Here is a 6,017-nt window from a genome sequence, read left to right on the forward strand (position 1 = left end):
AGAAGCATTTTGTTCAGAGTTCTCTGTCTGTTGCTGAGTTGATGGTGGAAAAGGCTTGCTATTGCTAAACCTGTTTCTTCCACCATTATTAAAGCCTTGTTGGGGCTTTTGATCCTTCCATGAGAAATTGGGATGATTTCTCCATGTTGAGTTATAGGTGTTTCCATAAGGTTCACCTAAGTAATTTACCTCTGCTATTGCAGGGTTCTCAGGATCATAAGCTTCTTCTTCAGAAGAAGCCTCTTGAGTACTGTTGGATGCAGCTTGCATTCCATGCAGACTCTGAGAGATCATATTGACTTGCTGAGTCAATATTTTATTCTGAGCCAATATGGCATTCAGAGTATCAACCTCAAGAACTCCCTTCTTCATAGGCGTCCCATTACTCACAGGATTCCTTTCAGAAGTGTACATGAACTGGTTATTAGCAACCATGTCAATGAGTTCTTGAGCTTCTGCAGGCGTTTTCTTTAGGTGAATGGATCCACCTGCAGAGGTGTCCAGTGACATCTTTGATAGCTCAGATAAACCATCATAGAATATATCCAGGATGGTCCATTCTGAAAGCATGTCAGAAGGACACTTTTTGGTCAACTGTTTGTATCTTTCCCAAGCTTCATAGAGGGATTCACCTTCTTTCTGTCTGAAGGTTTGAACATCAGTGCTAAGCTTGCTCAGCTTTTGAGGAGGAAAGTACTTGGCTAAGAAAGCCGTGACCAGCTTATCCCAAGAGTTCAGGCTGTCTTTGGGTTGGGAATCCAACCATAATCTAGCTCTGTCTCTTACAGCAAAAGGGAAAAGCATGAGCCTGTAGACTTCAGGATCTACTCCATTAGTCTTAACAGTATCACATATCTGCAAGAACTCAGTTAAGAATTGAAAAGGATCTTCAGATGGAAGTCCATGAAACTTGCAGTTCTGCTGCATCAGAGAAACTAATTGAGGTTTCAGCTCAAAGTTCTTTGCTCCAATGGCAGGAATGGAGATGCTTCTTCCATGTAGATTGGAATTAGGTGCAGTAAAGTCACCAAGCATCTTCCTTACATTATTATTATTTTCGGCTGCCATCTCCTCTTCCTGTTCGAAAATTTCTTGAAAGGTTATCTCTGGATTGTTGTATTTTAGCTTCTCTTAATTTTCCCTTCAGAGTCCTTTCAGGTTCTGGATCTGCTTCCACAAGAATGTTCTTATCCTTGCTCCTGCTCATATGACAAAGAAGAAGGCACAGAAAAATAATAATAATAATAGAGATCCTTTATACCACAGTATAGGGATCCCTTTGTGAGTGGAAGAAAAGAGGGGGAGACAAAGAATGTGATGTAAAGGAAGAAACACAACTATACGGATGGAAGAGATGTGAGATGAGATGTTAGGATATGAATGAATAAATAGAATAGGATGGGGGAGGGATAATTTTCGAAAATTATTTTGAAAAAGAGTTAGTGATTTTTGAAAAATGGTTTTTGAAAAATGTTAGAAATTTTCGAAAAATTTTTAAAATTTAAAAATAAAAATAATTAGTTAATAAAAAAGAAATTTTTGAAAAAGAGGGAAGATATTTTCGAAAATTAGAGAGAGAGAGTTAGTTAGGTAGTTTTGAAAAAGTTAAGAAACAAACAAAAAGTTGGTTAGTTAGTTGAAACAAATTTTGAAAAGATAAGAAGTCAGGAAGTTAGAAAAGATATTTTGAAAAGATATTTTTGAACAAGATAAGATAAGAAGATATTTTGAAAAGATATGATAGGAATTAGTTTTGAAAAAGATTTGATTTTTAAAATCACAATCAATGACTTGATTCATAAGAAATCACAAGATATGATTCTAGAACTTAAAGTTTGAATCTTTCTTAACAAGCAAGTAACAAACTTCAAATTTTTGAATCAAAACATTAATTGTTTATGTTATTTTTGAAAATTTGGTATAAAAATAAGAAAAAGATTTTTGGATTTTTCGAAAATAACTAATAATTTTGAAAAAGATTTGATTTTTGAAAAAGATTTTGAAAAAGATAAGATTTTCAAATTGAAAATTTGATTTGACTCATAAGAAACAACTTGATTTTAAAAACTTTTGAAAAAGTCAACTCAATTTTCGAATTTGATGAGAGAAAAAAGGAAAGATGTTTTTTGATTTTTGAAATTTTTATGAAAAACATGAAAAATATGCAATGCATGAAATTTTTAGATCAAAACATGTGATGCATGCAAGAATGCTATGAATGTCAAGATGAATACCAAGAACACTTTGAATGTCAAGATGAACATCATAGACATAATTTTGAAAAATTTTTAATGCACAGAAAACATGCAAGACACCAAACTTAGAATTCTTTAATGCTTAGACACTTAGAATTCAAGAATGCATATGATAAACATGAAGAGATACAAAACAAAAAATCATCAAGATCAAACAAGAAGACTTACCAAGAACAACTTGAAGATCATGAAGAACACTATGAATGCATGATATTTTCGAAAAATGCTAGATGCATATGCAAGTGACACCAAACTTATAACATGACACAAGACTCAAATAAGAAACAGAAAAATATTTTTGATTTTTATGATTTTCTAAATTTTTTTTTTGGATTTTTCGAAAATTATATGAAAAAGGAAAATAAGGATTCCAAAATTTTTAATATGAATTCCAGGAATCTTGCCATGTTAGTCTAAAGCTTCAGTCCAGGAATTAGACACGGCTCACTAGCCAGCCAAGCTTTCAAAGAAAGCTCCAGTCCAAAACACTAGACATGGCCAATGGCCAGCCAAGCTTCAGCAGGTGATCATGGATCAGCAGCAGGTAGATGAGCAACAACTAAGTTGCTCTTGATAACAAATTGCAAGCCTCAGTCCAAATGAATTTAGACATGGCTTTACAGCCAGCCAGGCTTCACATGCTTCATGAAACACTAGAATTCATTCTTAAAAATTTTGAATAATTTTTTTTGAAAACATTTTTATTTATTTTTTTTTTCGAAAACAGATGAGAAAATTTTGAAAATATTTTTGAAAAATTTTTGAAAAGAAAACAAAGAGAAAATTACCTAATCTGAGCAACAAGATGAACCGTCAGTTGTCCAAACTCAAACAATCCCCGGCAACGGCGCCAAAAACTTGGTGCACGAAATTGTGATGTCCAGGCTCGAACAATCCCTGGCAACGTGAGCAACTTGGTGCGCGTAATCGTGATTACACACTCATAATTTGTCACAACTTCGATACAACTAACCAGCAAGTGCACTGGGTCGTCCAAGTAATACCTTACGTGAGTAAGGGTCGAATCCCACGGAGATTGTTGGTATGAAGCAAGCTATGGTCACCTTGTAAATCTCAGTCAGGCAGATATAAATGGTCATGTGGTTTTCGAATATTAATTGATAGAATAGGGATAGAGATACTTATGTAAATCATTGGTAGGAATTTCAGATAAACGAATGGAGATGCTTCTCGTTCCTCGGAACCTCTGCTTTCCTGCTATCTTTATCCAATCAGTCTCACTCCTTTCCAAGGCTGGCTTTATGCAAGGGCATCACCGTTGTCAGTGGCTACATCCCCTCCTCTCAGTGAAAGATATGCTCACATGCTCTGTCACAGCACGGCCAATCATCTGTCGGTTCTCGATCATGCTGGAATAGGATTCAGCCTCCTTTTGCGTCTGTCACTAACGCCCAGCACTCGCGAGTTTGAAGCTCGTCACAGTCATTCAGTCATTGAATCCTACTCGGAATACCACAGACAAGGTTTAGACTTTCCGGATTCTCTTGAATGCCGCCATCATTCTAGCTTACGCCACGAAGATTCCGGTTAGGAGATCTAAGAGATATTCATTCTAGCTTATTTCATGTAGAACGGAAGTGTTTGTCAGGCACGCATTCATAAGGGAGAAGGATGATGAGCGTCACACATAATCATCACCTTCATCATGTTCTTGGGTGCGAATGGATATCTTAGAAGCGAAATAAGAAGAATTGAATAGAAAACAGTAGTACTTTGCATTAATCTTTGAGGAACAGCAGAGCTCCACACCTTAATCTATGGAGTGTAGAAACTCTACCGTTGAAAATACATAAGTGAAAGGTCCAGGCATGGCCGAGATGGCCAGCCCCCTAAAACGTGATCAAAGGATCAAAATACAATCCAGGATCCAAAGATGGTCAAAAAGACGTCTAATACAATAGTAAGAGGTCCTATTTATAATAAACTAGTCACTAGGGTTTACATAAGTAAGTAATTGATGCATAAATCCACTTCCGGGGCCCACTTGGTGTGTGTTTGGGCTGAGCTTAAGTGTAGCACGTGCAGAGGCCATTTGTGGAGTTGAACGCCACTTTCTGTGCCAGTTTGGGCGTTCAACTCTGGTTTTGGATCCTTTTCTGGCGCTGGACGCCAGATTTGGGCAGAAGGCTGGCGTTGAACGCCAGTTTACGTCGTCAATTCTTGGCCAAAGTATGGACTATTATATATTGCTGGAAATCCCTGGATGTCTACTTTCCAACGCAATTAGAAGCGCGCCATTTTGAGTTCTGTAGCTCCAGAAAATCCACTTTGAGTGCAGGGAGGTCAGAATCCAACAGCATCAGCAGTCCTTTTTCAACCTCTGAATCTGATTTCTGCTCAAGTCCCTCAATTTCAGCCAGAAAATACCTGAAATCACAGAAAAATACACAAACTCATAGTAAAGTCCAGAAATTTGAATTTAACATAAAAACTAATGAAAACATCCCTAAAAGTAACTAGATCCTACTAAAAACATACTAAAAACAATGTCAAAAAGCGTATAAATTATCCGCTCATTAGTAACTAAGTGCATATAGTGTTGAAAACCACTTCCGGGACCCACTTGGTGAGTGTTTGGGCTGAGCTTTCAAGCTTTCACGTGTATATGCCTCAAGTTGGAGTTAAACGCCACCCTGGGTGCCAAAATGGGCATTTAACGCCAAGAAATGTGCCAGTTCTAGCGTTTTACGCCAGAAAGTTTTTGGCTGGCGTTTAATGCCAGTTTGGGCCATCAAATCTCGGGAAAAGTATGGACTATTATATATTACTGGAAAGCCCAAGATGTCTACTTTCCAAAGCAATTGAGAGTGCCAATTGGGCTTCTGTAGCTCCAGAAAATCCACTTCGAGTACAGGAGGGTCAGAATACAACAGCATCTGCAGTCCTTTCTCAGCCTTTGAATCAGATTTTTGCTCAGGTCCCTCAATTTTAGCCAGAAAATACCTGAAATTATAGAAAAACACACAAACTCATAGTAAATTCCAGAAATGTGACTTTTGCATAAAAACTAATAAAAATATAATAAAAAGTAATTAAAACATACAAAAAACTACCTATAAACAATGCCAAAAAGCGTATAAATTATCCGCTCATCAGAGCTCCTAACAACTAGAGTGCAAAATTTCTGGAGGGAATGCATTGATTACAGGTGCCTCAACCAGGCTACTCACAAGGATCACTATCCCCTGCCATTTATCGATCAGATGCTTGATCGTTTGTCAGGTAAATCACACTACTGCTTTTTAGATGGTTACACAAGATATTTTCAAATTCATATAGCTCCTAAAGATCAGGAGATAACTACTTTTACATGTCCCTTTGGAACGTATACATACAAGAAGATGCCTTTTGGCTTATGTAATGCACCGGCTACTTTCCAAAGGTGCATGATGAGTATCTTGTTAGATCTTATTGAGAACTGTATAGAAATTTTCATGGATGACTTTAGTGTGTATTATGATTCATTTAGCCTTTGCTTGGATAGTTTAGCTAGAGTATTAGACAGGTATATTAGTTCAAACCTTGTATTAAATTTTAAAAAAGGTCACTTTATGGTAAAACAAGGTATTATTCTAGGACACGTTGTCTCTAATACTGCCATTCTGGTATTTCTGTAGATCCAGCGAAGGTAGATGTCATTTCTAGTTTACCTTACCCCTCCTCCGTGAGGGAAGTCCGTTCGTTCCTTGGTCATGCTAGTTTCTACCGGAGATTTATCAAGGACTTCAGTAAGGTAGCATT

General features: G+C 37.0%; 1 non-coding gene across 1 annotated transcript; it reads left to right on the top strand.

The window, feature by feature from the left end:
- The first annotated feature begins 564 nt into the window (after nt 1-564).
- Nucleotides 565-672, top strand: LOC112780985 (small nucleolar RNA R71). The gene has a single exon (XR_003191787.1). It is a non-coding gene; the product is annotated as a small nucleolar RNA R71 (small nucleolar RNA).
- Nucleotides 673-6,017: the final 5,345 nt, after the last annotated feature.

Source organism: Arachis hypogaea, chromosome 19, assembly GCF_003086295.3.
Source record: "Arachis hypogaea cultivar Tifrunner chromosome 19, arahy.Tifrunner.gnm2.J5K5, whole genome shotgun sequence".
In the NCBI taxonomy this organism is placed as follows: Eukaryota; Viridiplantae; Streptophyta; class Magnoliopsida; order Fabales; family Fabaceae; genus Arachis; species Arachis hypogaea.